At 38.5% G+C, this 12,423-nt stretch overlaps 1 long non-coding RNA gene across 4 annotated transcripts; it reads right to left on the bottom strand.

Annotated features, from left to right (window-relative positions):
* Window positions 1–1,539: 1,539 nt before the first annotated feature.
* On the bottom strand, window positions 1,540–10,967 carry LOC123951724. Of its 4 annotated transcripts, none has more exons than XR_006820508.1 (4): window positions 10,749–10,967; window positions 7,115–8,038; window positions 6,492–6,624; window positions 1,540–5,267 (listed from the first exon to the last, which is right to left on the bottom strand). It is a non-coding gene; the product is annotated as an uncharacterized LOC123951724 (long non-coding RNA). The 4 variants fall into 4 exon arrangements; XR_006820509.1 differs by having other exon boundaries at window positions 6,492–7,596; window positions 7,933–8,038; XR_006820506.1 differs by having other exon boundaries at window positions 6,492–8,038.
* Between the last annotated feature and the right edge of the window lie 1,456 nt (window positions 10,968–12,423).

Raw genomic sequence — 12,423 nt, 5'->3', positions numbered from 1 at the left:
TAAATAAATAAAATCTTTTTAAAAAAAAAAGAAATGACTGATATGGGTACTGAGCTCTGAACCACCCATTTCCACTGCTAACACCTGTCACCGGTGCCTTTTTCCTCTTCCTGTTCCAGGTCTATTCCTCATCCTTCTTCTTGAGCATAAAGCCTGAGAAGACAGGATGTTATGGCTATAAATATTCATTTGCTCTTCCCTCTTGGAATGTGAATTTGTTCCCTTACTTCTTTGATTCGTTGAGGAATTTTTTTTTTTAAAAATTAATGTTTTATTCCTTGACAACTTTGGCTTCTGTTGGAAATGCTATTCTTTTGTTTATAGTCGCAGGTGCACAGATATAACTGAAGCAATTGAAAAAATTTATTTCAATAGGAAATGTGGCTCATGAGTGAACAGAATTCTTGTGTGCTGACCGTTTAATGGTAGCTTCATTTTGTCCCAGTCTTGGCTGGCTGGGGCTTAAGCTCAAGATAATATTAGGGTGTGCTTGTATCCTACAAGAAAGAACCTAGACTACTGATTCTCAATTGGGGGGAATTCCCCCCTCCGATATCCTCCAGATATCCTCCTTCACTGCAGAGTATCCAGATTTAATTCTTCATACACACATGTACCAACAAGTGCCAAATCAGGTTTTTGTGGATCAGATAATTCTTTGGAAAAAAACCCTTGTTCAATATTAGTTACAGACAAATATAACCATGAGGCACATAAAATTCTTTATGTTCCTCTTTGGTATTTAAAATAAAATATGCAGAAGAGGAAGAGAACATGATGACCTCTTATAAAGACCCCTAGACCTACAGTAGTATTACAGCCAAATTAATAAGCACACACACCCCTTATGACTGTGACCACATACTCCCCAACACTGAGCAACACTGGTCCCAAGACCATACCTCAGCCCTGACTGGGCATCAGCCTCAGCCTGCACTACTTCCTGAGCCTCTCTGGTCAAGCCTCAGTATCAGAAGAAAGAAGAAAGGGAGTCTGATGGCTCTAACAGATGTCACTAACCATGTCACTCAAATGTCTGGTATTGACTTGGGTTCCTACTTAGAGACTGTGTATGTTGAAACTGTCTGATTATCTCAGAGAGAAGCAAGACACAGTATTTCTTTATTTTTAATTTTTTATTTATTTTTTTAATTTCTTTTCAGTATTCCAGAATTCATTGTTTATGCACCACACCCAGTGCTCCATGCAATACATACCCTGTTTAATACCCACCACCAGGCTCACCCAACCCCCCACCCCATCCCCTCCAAAACCCTCAGTTTGTTATTCAGAGTCCACAGTCTCTCATGGTTCATCTCCCCATCCAGTTTCCCCCAACTCACTTCTCCTCTCCATCTCTCCGTGTCCTCCATGTTATTCCTTATGCTCCACAAATAAGTGAAACCATATGACATTTGAGTCTCTCTGCTTGACTTACTTCACTCAGCATAATCTCTTCCAGTTCCGTCCATGTTGATACAAAAGTTGGGTATTCATCCTTTCTGATGGAGGCATAATACTCCATAGTATAAATAGACCAAATCTTTATCCATTCATCTGTTGACGGGCATCTTGGTTCTTTCCACAGTTTGGCAACGGTGGCTGCTGCTACTATGAACATTGGGGTACAGATGGCCCTTCTTTTCACTACATCTGTATCAAGGTGCAGTATTTCATTCCCCACAGACTTTCAGCAATTGTGAAAACTCAAGCTGAAGGTGCTGGCAATGCACAAAATGGAATTGATAACCATTTAGCTCCATGGGCTGCCAGATAATTAGCTAAATGTTGTGCCTGTCCAGGAAATCATGCATTCATCATAAAAATCTGTAAATAAACTTATTTGGAAGAAAGAATTGATGCTTAGAGTGGAAGAGATATGTTTCTAAATACATAATCCATGCTGTTTGATTGCACAATTAAAATATTATTCAACAACGTCATTTTTCCATTTTTCAGTAATAATAAAAATATAACTTAAAAATATAAAAACCACATATTATTGCCAGGCAGAGAATTTACACTATGTTCATTATCATTTTTAGAGTGAAAACATAATTAAATTCCTGAAAAATATTTATTGCAGCAATTATAGATACAGAAACTCAGATATGAAATAATTAAATAACTCAGCTGCCATCCAAAGGAGTAAGTAGTATAGGAGGGTACTTATTTTCATAGGTCATTAAAAACATACACAGTAACATTTTAAGGATCTGATAAATTTTCAAAACATGAATGGATTTCAAAACTAAATGGGTTAAGTGGTGGAGGAGGGGTGTAATTAACTCTGGCACTTAAAAATAATCTGCTCATAGATAATTTAAAGAATTCCAATATTTCTTACAATAATAAGCTAACCAAATAAAGAAAATATGAGGCCAAATACGCAAATGTGCATGTATATGTGCATTTATATATAAAATTCCAAGCACTTTTTTTCTATTTGTAAATGTGTAAAAAAAAATCCAAAGCAACACTAAATGATAGGTGTCTGGAATTGTTATTTTTATATCTCATTTTTCTCATATTTTCTTCAAGGATCAACTCTTACTTATATGTGTTCTCATATTTACAGGCTCTGTGTCTTTGCATGAGTCACTTCTCTTTTCCACTGTCTTCCTTTGTGAAGTGTAGATTAATCATAACAGCTATTACATGGGGCTACAGAGAGGATTAAATAAAATAGGACAAGAAAATGTTTTAAAACAATATTTGACAAATTGCAAGTCCACAATGGATATTAGATGTATATTAGTTATAAAGATTATTATTAGATATGAAATACAACACTTCTTTGAAAATGATCATGCTTGTGACATCATGCTTATGAGACAGTTGCAAGGCTCAGGGCAAGTAGAAGTTGATTTCCAGAGACTGCTCTGACCCCTGTATTCCCAGCAATTGCAGCCTAGTCCCTTCTTGGAAGTACCTAAATTGCAAATAAAATTTAATTTCTCTGAGTCCTAATCTGCCTGGTGACATCTCAATTAACTTTAGAAAACACAAAATACTCTGGTGTTTGTGTACATGGCATATTCAGTAATGTCAATGAGATATTTCAGTGTCTGATTGTTGTTTTGTTGTGCTGTGTTATCAAGAGTAAAGGTCAGATATCCTAGTTGAGTCTTGAATCAACTGCAAATCAGACAAACAGCCATAGGTGCTGAACCTAGCAGGCATGTCCTCACTTTTCTACAGTACAGGATTCCAGGGGAAATGGCTAAGTGGGTGTGAGAATTATCCTATTCTGGGCTAGATGGACACATTCACACCAGGAATCTCTTTCCAGATTGAGAGCCTCTTACCCCATCTGCCCAGCACTCACAGGGCACAGGACGCCCCAGACTGCTCAGATCTGCGGCTGATCATGAACAACCCCAGGGAACTATCTAGGTCACCACTTCTTCTGAGAAACCTGAACCAGCTCCGCCCTCCAGCCACTGACTTGATAAGTCCTGCTACCGGGGACCTCACTTCTTACCTTGTCACTGGGGAGCGAGCCAGGCCAACGAGATGCCACTGCTAGAAGCTGTCATCTTCTCACCCCCTGGGCCTGCGAGTTGTCCCCCAGTCACTTCAGTCAATAGAGGAGACTGAAGAAATTGTTTCCATATAGTTTGTTCATGGGAATTTCTCTTTTTGGTTGCAGTTGGCCTTGGGCAGGCAACATTGGAGCAACATGAAATATCAGTTTCCAGAGCAAGAGATAGGAGTGCCCACATATCATGCAACGTGTCTGCTAAGGACTTCAACAGTGAAACCATATACTGGTACCGGCAGAAACCAGATCAGGAGATAGAATATCTAACAGGTGTCATAACAAACCGTGTTCAAGTTCCCCTAGATGGGAAGAACAACAAACTTGAGGCAAGTAAAAACACCCATACTTCCACTTCAACATTGAAAATAAATTTCCTAGAGAAAGGAGATGAGGTCATGTAGTACTGTGGCAGCTGGAATTGGATCCACAGCATCACAGTTGGCAAGAGAAGCTGCGCAAGAACCCTCTTCAGGTCTGACCCACCCACATCCTTCTCAATATGGGCAACCACAGAGGCTGCACAGCTGGGTGCCCAGTCTGAGTCTCGCCCTCTGCAGTATTTCCTGAACTTTATATGAAGACATCATAGATTCTGCTCAGACAGTGAGCCCCACGTGATCAGCAATTATGGTCCAAATTATAGCAATCTTACACTATTTCCCACTAAATTCAACTGTCTGGAAACTATGAAAATACAGCATGGATGGGTCAGAAAAAAAAATCCATTTGTCTGTTATTTCACTCTGGAGACAGGGAAGTCTAGCATCTGAATGGTTCAGAATGAAGACAGAAAGGGGTACACATTTTACATAAATATTTCATTACTTACTGATGTTATTCACAGACATTACAGTTCTTTAGTGGTGCAATAATCTGTCAGATGTAAAAATTGTATGTCTTTTATTAGTGTCTGAGGCCATCCTGAAGGAATCCAGTGACCATTAAATCTCAAAGAAAACAATCTGCTATTTTGGGTATAGGAGAGACCAATGTATAAATCCTGTATCCTAGAGGTAGAAGTAGCACATCACTCCAGGTTCAGGGATCAGTGCTGGGAGAAAACCAGCACTGCCCCATTGGAAGAGGCCCCTGAGCACAGCAGGCATCTCCAGCATGGGGGATATGCCTCTGACTTTGTTCTCCAGGGTTCTACAAAGAAACCAAAGATCCTGAACAAGGATCAGATGGTTAAAAAGAAAGATAATACACACTCCCTAGATTTTTAAAGAGGAAGAAAGGTAATGTCCCTCACAAATTAATAAAATAAAAGATAATTATTGAGAATTGAGTTTTGTGATTAGTAACTGGTTGGTTGTGAGTTTTCAAAAACAGGGAAACAGTGTAATGTGTGAAAATGTAAAAGTCCCCTCCCATCACTCAAGAGTCTACTTTCAAAGGATGAGGAAAAACTTTACTTCACAAAAAATTTGTTGCCTTTGGTAACATGGATATCTGATCACAGAATTGCCATACCTGCAGTTTACCTCTAGTTCCTGAGATTATGACATTCTCTGTTTCTCTTTCTAAGAATCAGGTGATGTATTCAAATGCAGAGACACTATGGAAGCAGATTGAATTACTCCCACAACAGAGTCAGCCCCTTTCCATAGGCAAACTTGGGATTCGGTGTCTCACACTCTATCATCATGATTCAGGGTGGGTCCCAGCGGGAGGAACCTGAGGGCCTGGGTCTCAACAGGGCCTCGCCTGTCCTCTGAGGTATCTACAGAGACAAAGTAAGAAGACCCCTGAATGGAATATAGAGCAAGAAAACATGAACCCTTTCCAGGGAGGAGTAAATGAAAGAGGGATTAAGGTTTTCACAGTATGTGCTAAATACTTTACACATATTATTTGATGAATCCAACAGAGCAGTACAGAACTGCATTGAAGTGTGGATGTGGGGACTCATCTCAGGAGATGCAGCTACCCTGACTTTTCAACACACAACAACCGGGAAACACTACAGTGATGAACAGGAGGGAAGAGGGCAACTTACCTATGAGGTTTTGAAGTGTCAAATTATTATGGAGTCATTAAAAACAAGTTTTTTGACCAATTATAAGTAAACAAGCATAATAACCACATATTAGCAAGGAAAATTTCAAATACAGAAATGGTTTACATATAGTAAACTCTCCAATGCATAAAAAGAACAAATGCAAAGGAATTCTTTAAAGAGTGGATCTTCCTGGAAAGATAGGTGTTTTTAATTCTTCTTGATACATGTACAGATTTTGTACATTTTATCAAAAAGCTTCTGTTATGTATACATAACAGCCAATATTTTGGTGATGTATACATTTAATAATGAGATTGTTCATGTAACAATATAGACTAAATCTATACCTATAAGAGATACTTAATATTATTATATATTTATCATTTTCTGTGGAATAATATTATATTATTATACTGTATCCCCTGGGGTGGGGGTGGGACTGAAATGCTACAATTAATCATAATGGTTACCATGGAACAGGAAGTCAGCAAATTGTGTCTATACCTAGCAGCCCCCAGTTTTATAAATAAAGTTTTACTGAAACACAACTTTGTCCATATATTTACAAATTATCTATAGCTGCTTTTGTACTACAATGACAGAATTGAGTAGTTGCAACAGAGACCCACAAAACCTAAAATGTTACCATTTAGCCCTCTACAGAAAACATTTGCCAGTCACCACTCTAGAATGATACTCTGAGAGTGACATAGATTGTTATTTTAGGTTTCCCTATTTCTCAGTGTTTCTTCAAGGACCCTTTACTATATATCCACCTTTCCCATATTGGCTGTCTTACTCTGCATAAATTGCATAATGTATATCTGACTCACTTTCCTTATTTTAAAATGGAATATATATTAACTTTAAGGAGGTGTCAGGAAGAGTAATGTCAATAATACATATGAAGCTCTTACAAGTGCTTGGAGCGTGTCTAATACTCACCATATTGAGACATTGCATTGCTTATATGGATTATTATGGCATATTTGAAAATGAAATTATTTAGATCCGTACTCCAAGTCCTTGATACTCAAAGTTTTGCTCATGGACCAGCAACATCCACTTCACCTAGGAGCTTGTTACAAAGACAGAAAGTCAAACTTCAACTAGTGCTACTGAGTGATAATCTCATTTCACCAGGTTCCCACAAAGAAAGGCAGGCAGGGAGAAGGGGTCCTGCCTTGAGAGGAAACCACCTGTAAGAGGATTTTTCACCACCCTGGAAGGAGCCTTGCACCCTTTCCCACGTGAACAACCACCAAATAGGTAGATGAGTTTGTGAACAAAAACCTGATTGGGTGACAGGAGCCTGGAGTGTTCATCAGATAAAAAGAACCCACCAACGAGGCCATAAAACCCCCTACACTTAGAAACTTTGGGGTGGGGGTGGGCAACTCTCACAAGCCCCTCCCATTTGGGGAGTTATGTACTACGGCTCAATAAACTTTGCTTTGCTGCCCACCACTCTTTCTTCCTCTGATCTACTTCTTCATTCTTTGAAGCAGCGTCACCAAGAACTGTGGGCACTAAAGGAAAAGAACTTCTGTAGCACCCAGACAACTCACACAGTTCCTCTTCTCAGGTTTGTATCCACCCGCATCCTTCCCTACATGAGCACCAGGAGCAGCTCCTCAACTTGTTCTCAGGGCTGGGCTCCATTTCCCAGGACTTCTTCCTCAACCTCTGAAAACTTGGATTATGTTCACACATTAGGACCTACAGAAACCTAGTCATGTACTCTTTTTTTCTTAACTGTCCAGAGATTACCTGAATGTTTAACATTGCTCAGATCCAAAGAGGAAATCACTGAGTGCCAGGAAACACCTTGCTGATATTACATATGTGTATATAATCATCGCAACATTTTGTAATGTAATATTCATTTTGTCCATTGTAATATGAATGATTTGAGACTTAGAAAGATGAAATAACTTTCAAATCCTTCATCCCCACTTTCTTCCTCTCCATCAGGTCTTCTGAAGCAGTTTAGCATTTATTTGCTCTGTACATACTGGGGGAGAATGTGGACAGGAGCTCACAGCCTCTCCTACAGTGAGGATTATAGATCATTCCACACTGTAGATCAGAGGACAGTCCCAGCAACCCACTTTCTTCTGCACAAGCCTCAGATCCTCCAGGGCAGGGAGGGGACATTAGTGTTCGCACAGACCTTTTCCCCCAGGGTTCTGCTGTGAGCCTGGGGAGGATTGCAGGGGCCATTTAGTCAGAGCTGCTGCTCTTTCTCAGGCACTGTGCTAAATCCCTTGGAATAATCTCTCTCATCCTGTGACAATACTGTGACACTGGCACTATCATGATTCACGTTTTACAAATGAGGAGACAAAGGCATAAGACGTTGTTTACTTTGTGGTCACAGAGTTACCGAATGGGATGGAGGGCTGGTTTCTGGCTTCAGTGTCTGTCCTCATACTGGGTACTGCCCTGCCTCTGAAGCACGAACAGTAGAAATGGCTTCTCCTCTGTGGTTCCTACAACCCAAGAGAAAACAAACTATTATTCACAAAATAATTATTGACACAAATAGATGACAATTCTTTTCTGAGTCTGAATAAATATAAGCACATTGGCTGATTGGACTTTCAAATTATAAAACAGCAACAAAATATAATAGCAAACAATAAAACAGTATGAGAAATAACAAAATATTTTTTAAAAACATAGCATAGTATTTTCTTTCCCTTTTTTTTAAATAATAGAAAATAAATAAATAAATAGGTCCTTTTTCTTTTGAACATTTATAATAGGACACGTGCCCCTGGCATTCCTGGAACACAACCATGCCTATTCATTTTATAACTGTCTATGACTGCTTTGAGCTACATGGCAGAGGTGACTAATCACAACAGAGAATTTTAAGCAAAAAAGCCTGAATAAAATATAAAATATTTGTCATTTGACCCGGTACAAAATAAATATATATTTGCCAGCTTCTGCAATGCAACACAAAGTTAAGGAATGAGTTTGTAACTATAACTAAAACTCAAAATGCAATAAGAAAAAAAATTGATAAATTATACTACATGAAAATGAAAAAATGAAAAAATAAAAGCCAACATAACAAAAAGCAGCATGTTAAACCAAAGGGCAAATGACAAGTCACTAGGAAATAGATGCAATTTGTAGATCACATAAAAGTCAACTATCCTCGATAAAAAGAATACATTTAAAAAATGGAGGTTAAACATTTAAAATATCCTGTAGGAAAGTGACAAAAGACATGAAAAGCCAACTTAGGAAGAGAAATATAAAAATAGCCCTTACACGTATAAAAATGCTCAACTTCACTTATAAGATAAAGATCAATTAAAACTACATTGAGATATAATTTCTCACTCATGAGATTGGCAACAATTTAAAAGTTTGACAATACATTCCATTGGTGAAGCTGTGGGGGGAAATAGACACTCATATATTGAAGGGAAGGATGCAAAATACAATCATTTTGTGGGGATATTTGGAAATATCTACCAAAAGTTCATTTGCATTTACCTTTCAACCTAATAAAAGCACATTTAGAAATTTACTCTAGGGGCACCTGGGTGGCTCAGTGGGTTAAAGCCTCTGCCTTCAGCTCAGGTCATGATCCCAGGGTCCTGGGATCGAGCCCCGCATCGGGCTCTCTGCTTAGCTGGGAGCCTGCTTCCTCCTCTCTCCCTCTCTCTGCCTGCCGCTCTGCCTACTTGTAATCTCTATCTGTCAAATAAATAAATCTTTAAAAAAAAAATTTACTCTAAAGGCACAACTTTCAAAAGTGTGAAAATATACATAGAATTTCATTATGTAACTTCAAAATGTTGGAAGTGACATAAAGATCCGAACACAGCAGGACTGGTTGAATAAATGATGGCGTGCACATAGTGGAGGACTATATACAATAAAGTAGAATATGAGATGTAAAATCAAGTGCAATTATATTGGCAATTCACAACTGGAAAGCGAAACTTAAAAAAAGCATCATTTACAATAGTAACAGCAACAATATAAAAAAAAACCTCTATAATAGTTAGAGGTGAAATTTCATCAAAAAATGGGAAAGATTTGTATGCTGAAAACAATAAAACTTTACTGACAGAAGTCAAAGAGGAACTAAATAAATCTAGAGATATGCTACATGTAATTAGGATGTCAAACATTCTCCAAACTGATAAATACATTCAATGTAATCCCAATCAAAATCCCACAAAAGCTTTTCATAGAAATCAGTTAGCTTTTTGCAAAATTTATATGGGAAGACAAAGAACATAGTATTGCCAAAATGTTTTGAAAAGAGTATTTTTGAAAACACTTACCGTTAAGCTACAATGGTCAAAACAGTAGGGTATTGGTGAAAATGTAGATACACAGATAAGAACAAAATCCAGAAATAGGGTAATACATAAGTGGTTAACTAATTCTTAACAAAGGTGCCATGGAAATCCAATGGACAAAGAATAGGCTTTTCTTCAACTGACTATAAAACAATTGTTTATGTATGTAAAAAAAAATAATAAACCACAACCCATACCAAACATCGCATACACAAATTAACTAAAAATGTATTCTAGGTCTAAAAGTAAAAACAAAACAGTAAACTTCTAGATGAACATATAGGAGAAAATCTTTGTGACCTTGGGTTAGTTAAAAATTTCTCATATAGGACACAAAAAGCAAGAATCACAAAAGAAATCTTTGATAAACTGCACTTCCTCAAAATTAACATTTCTGGTTTTCTCAAGACTGAAGATGGAAGGAAAATAGGAAATTCCAAGAAAATGGATAGAAAAGAAATAGATTCAAGGAAAATATTCTCCAAAAACATATCAAAGACTGATGTCCAGAATAGAGAAGTCCCAAGACTCAATAATAAGAAAAGAAATCCAGTTTAAAAAATGGAAAACAATATAACGGGTCTTTGGGCAGAACCCAACTGAAATTCACTCCTTCTTTTGAGAGAAAATTATTTACATTAAAAAAAAAAGAAACACAAAAACAAAATAGGAAAAAAGACCTACACGTGCTCAGAGATGTAAAGAGCTGAAAATAGCAGGGTTCCCATCTTAAGATAACATCCAAAAAAGCAGGATGCACTGAAATTTGATACTTTGCTTGAACCCATCAGAGATCTAAGATTACAGGGCTAATGACTTAAAGAAAAACTGGAGACAGACAGGCACTTGCAGGGAGAAACAGGATGCTCACCTTGGACAGATGTTGTCAAACACATTCCACTGGTCACAGGATTAAAGTGGAGATTTTTAATGAAACAATAAGAGCCGAGTATAGACCAGTGGAAGAATGTGAACCCTGGAGGACCAAAATACGGGATTCTTCCCATCAGCCTTTAAGCTTCTTCTCCAGGAACTCCATAAAATTCTCGCAGGGAAGATCAGGGACAATACAGAGTAAGCTTCCCTGGGTGTTGCAGGAGGGGAACAACAGCTACTACTGCTAAATCCACCCAGACCTAATCTACCCCATCACCACTGTAGAAAAAAGTGACTTCACCTGCAGGGGAAGGTGCTGGTGGAATCCTGCTGCAGCTGAGGGAAGACAAAGAGGCGACCACCACGACTTTGCCCAGAATATCTCCTCTATGTCCAAAATATCAGTTTTCATCTGCTCAAGGATGGGCATCAGAACCACGGCCTGAAGTAGGTGGGAACCTCCTGCAGCTGGGGGAGGGAGACAAGGATTTAAAGTGTTCTATCTCTGGGGGGCACCTGGGTGGATCAGTTGGCTGAGCGTTGGGCTCTTTACTTTGGTTCAGGTCATGATCTCTGGATCCAGCTCGGTGTCAGTCTCCATGCGCAGCAGGCAGCCTGCTTCAGATTCTCTTTTTCCCTCTCCCTCTGCCCCTCCCCCCACTCATGCTCTTTCTCTCTTTAAATAAATAAACAAAATTTTTTTTAAATGAAATAAAATGTTCTACCTCTGGAAAGGAATACTTGCCAAAGCCACGTCCTTAAGACCCAGTTTCACTGTCTCAGGCTAAAATTGAGACTTAATAAAAATATCAGAGTCTGTCCCCTTCTTGACCTTTCACCCCCATGCTAGGAAAACTTGAGTAAAAGTCACAGTGCAATACTATTGAGAGAACTTCAAGAGACCTTTCTTTGGGGAGCAGAACAAAGACTCAAAGACAAGTGAAGAGACAAAGATAAAGTACAACTGGAGAATTTTTAAGTGTCTGTACTCTGACAAAAAAATTTCAACCCTAATAACTTAGCAACAAAGACTTCAAATCCAGGCTAACTCTTGACTAGTAACACAAACACCCACATAATGGCTAGCAGAAGGAAAGGTGTGCTCATTTTCAAGTACAAAATACATTTACCTCAGTATCTACTATACCTTACAACATGTCCAGCTTCCAATCAAAAATTTCAGAGGCATAAAACAGGTCAAAAATAAAGATAGTCTGAGGGGTGCCTGGGTGGCTCAGTGGGTTAAAGCCTCTGCCTTTCGCTCAGGTCATGATCTCAGGGTCCTGGGATGGAGCCCCATATCGGGCTTTCTGCTCCGCAGGGAGCCTGCTTCCTCCTCTCTCTCTGCCTGCCTCTCTGCCTAGTTGTGATTTCTCTCTGTTAAATAAATAAAATATTAAAAAAAAAAGATAGTCTGAGGCTACGAGGCAGTCATCAGAACAGACTGAGATACGATACCGATGTTGGAACTATAGAAGAATTTAATATAAATATGATTAATATGTTAAAGGCTTTAATCTAATAGAAAAGGTAAATAGAATACAAGATCATCAGACAGATGATTTCAGCAGAGAGATTTGAAGATCAAAGGAAATGCAAAAAATAAAAAAACACAGTAGCAGAGATGAAGAATCCCGTGAAAGGCTCACCAGTGGATTTAAGAGATATAA

Source organism: Meles meles, chromosome 10 (assembly GCF_922984935.1).
Source record: "Meles meles chromosome 10, mMelMel3.1 paternal haplotype, whole genome shotgun sequence".
In the NCBI taxonomy this organism is placed as follows: domain Eukaryota; kingdom Metazoa; phylum Chordata; class Mammalia; order Carnivora; family Mustelidae; genus Meles; species Meles meles.
Note: the sequence above shows the minus strand (reverse complement) of the source record. Positions and strands in the feature narration are given on the sequence as shown.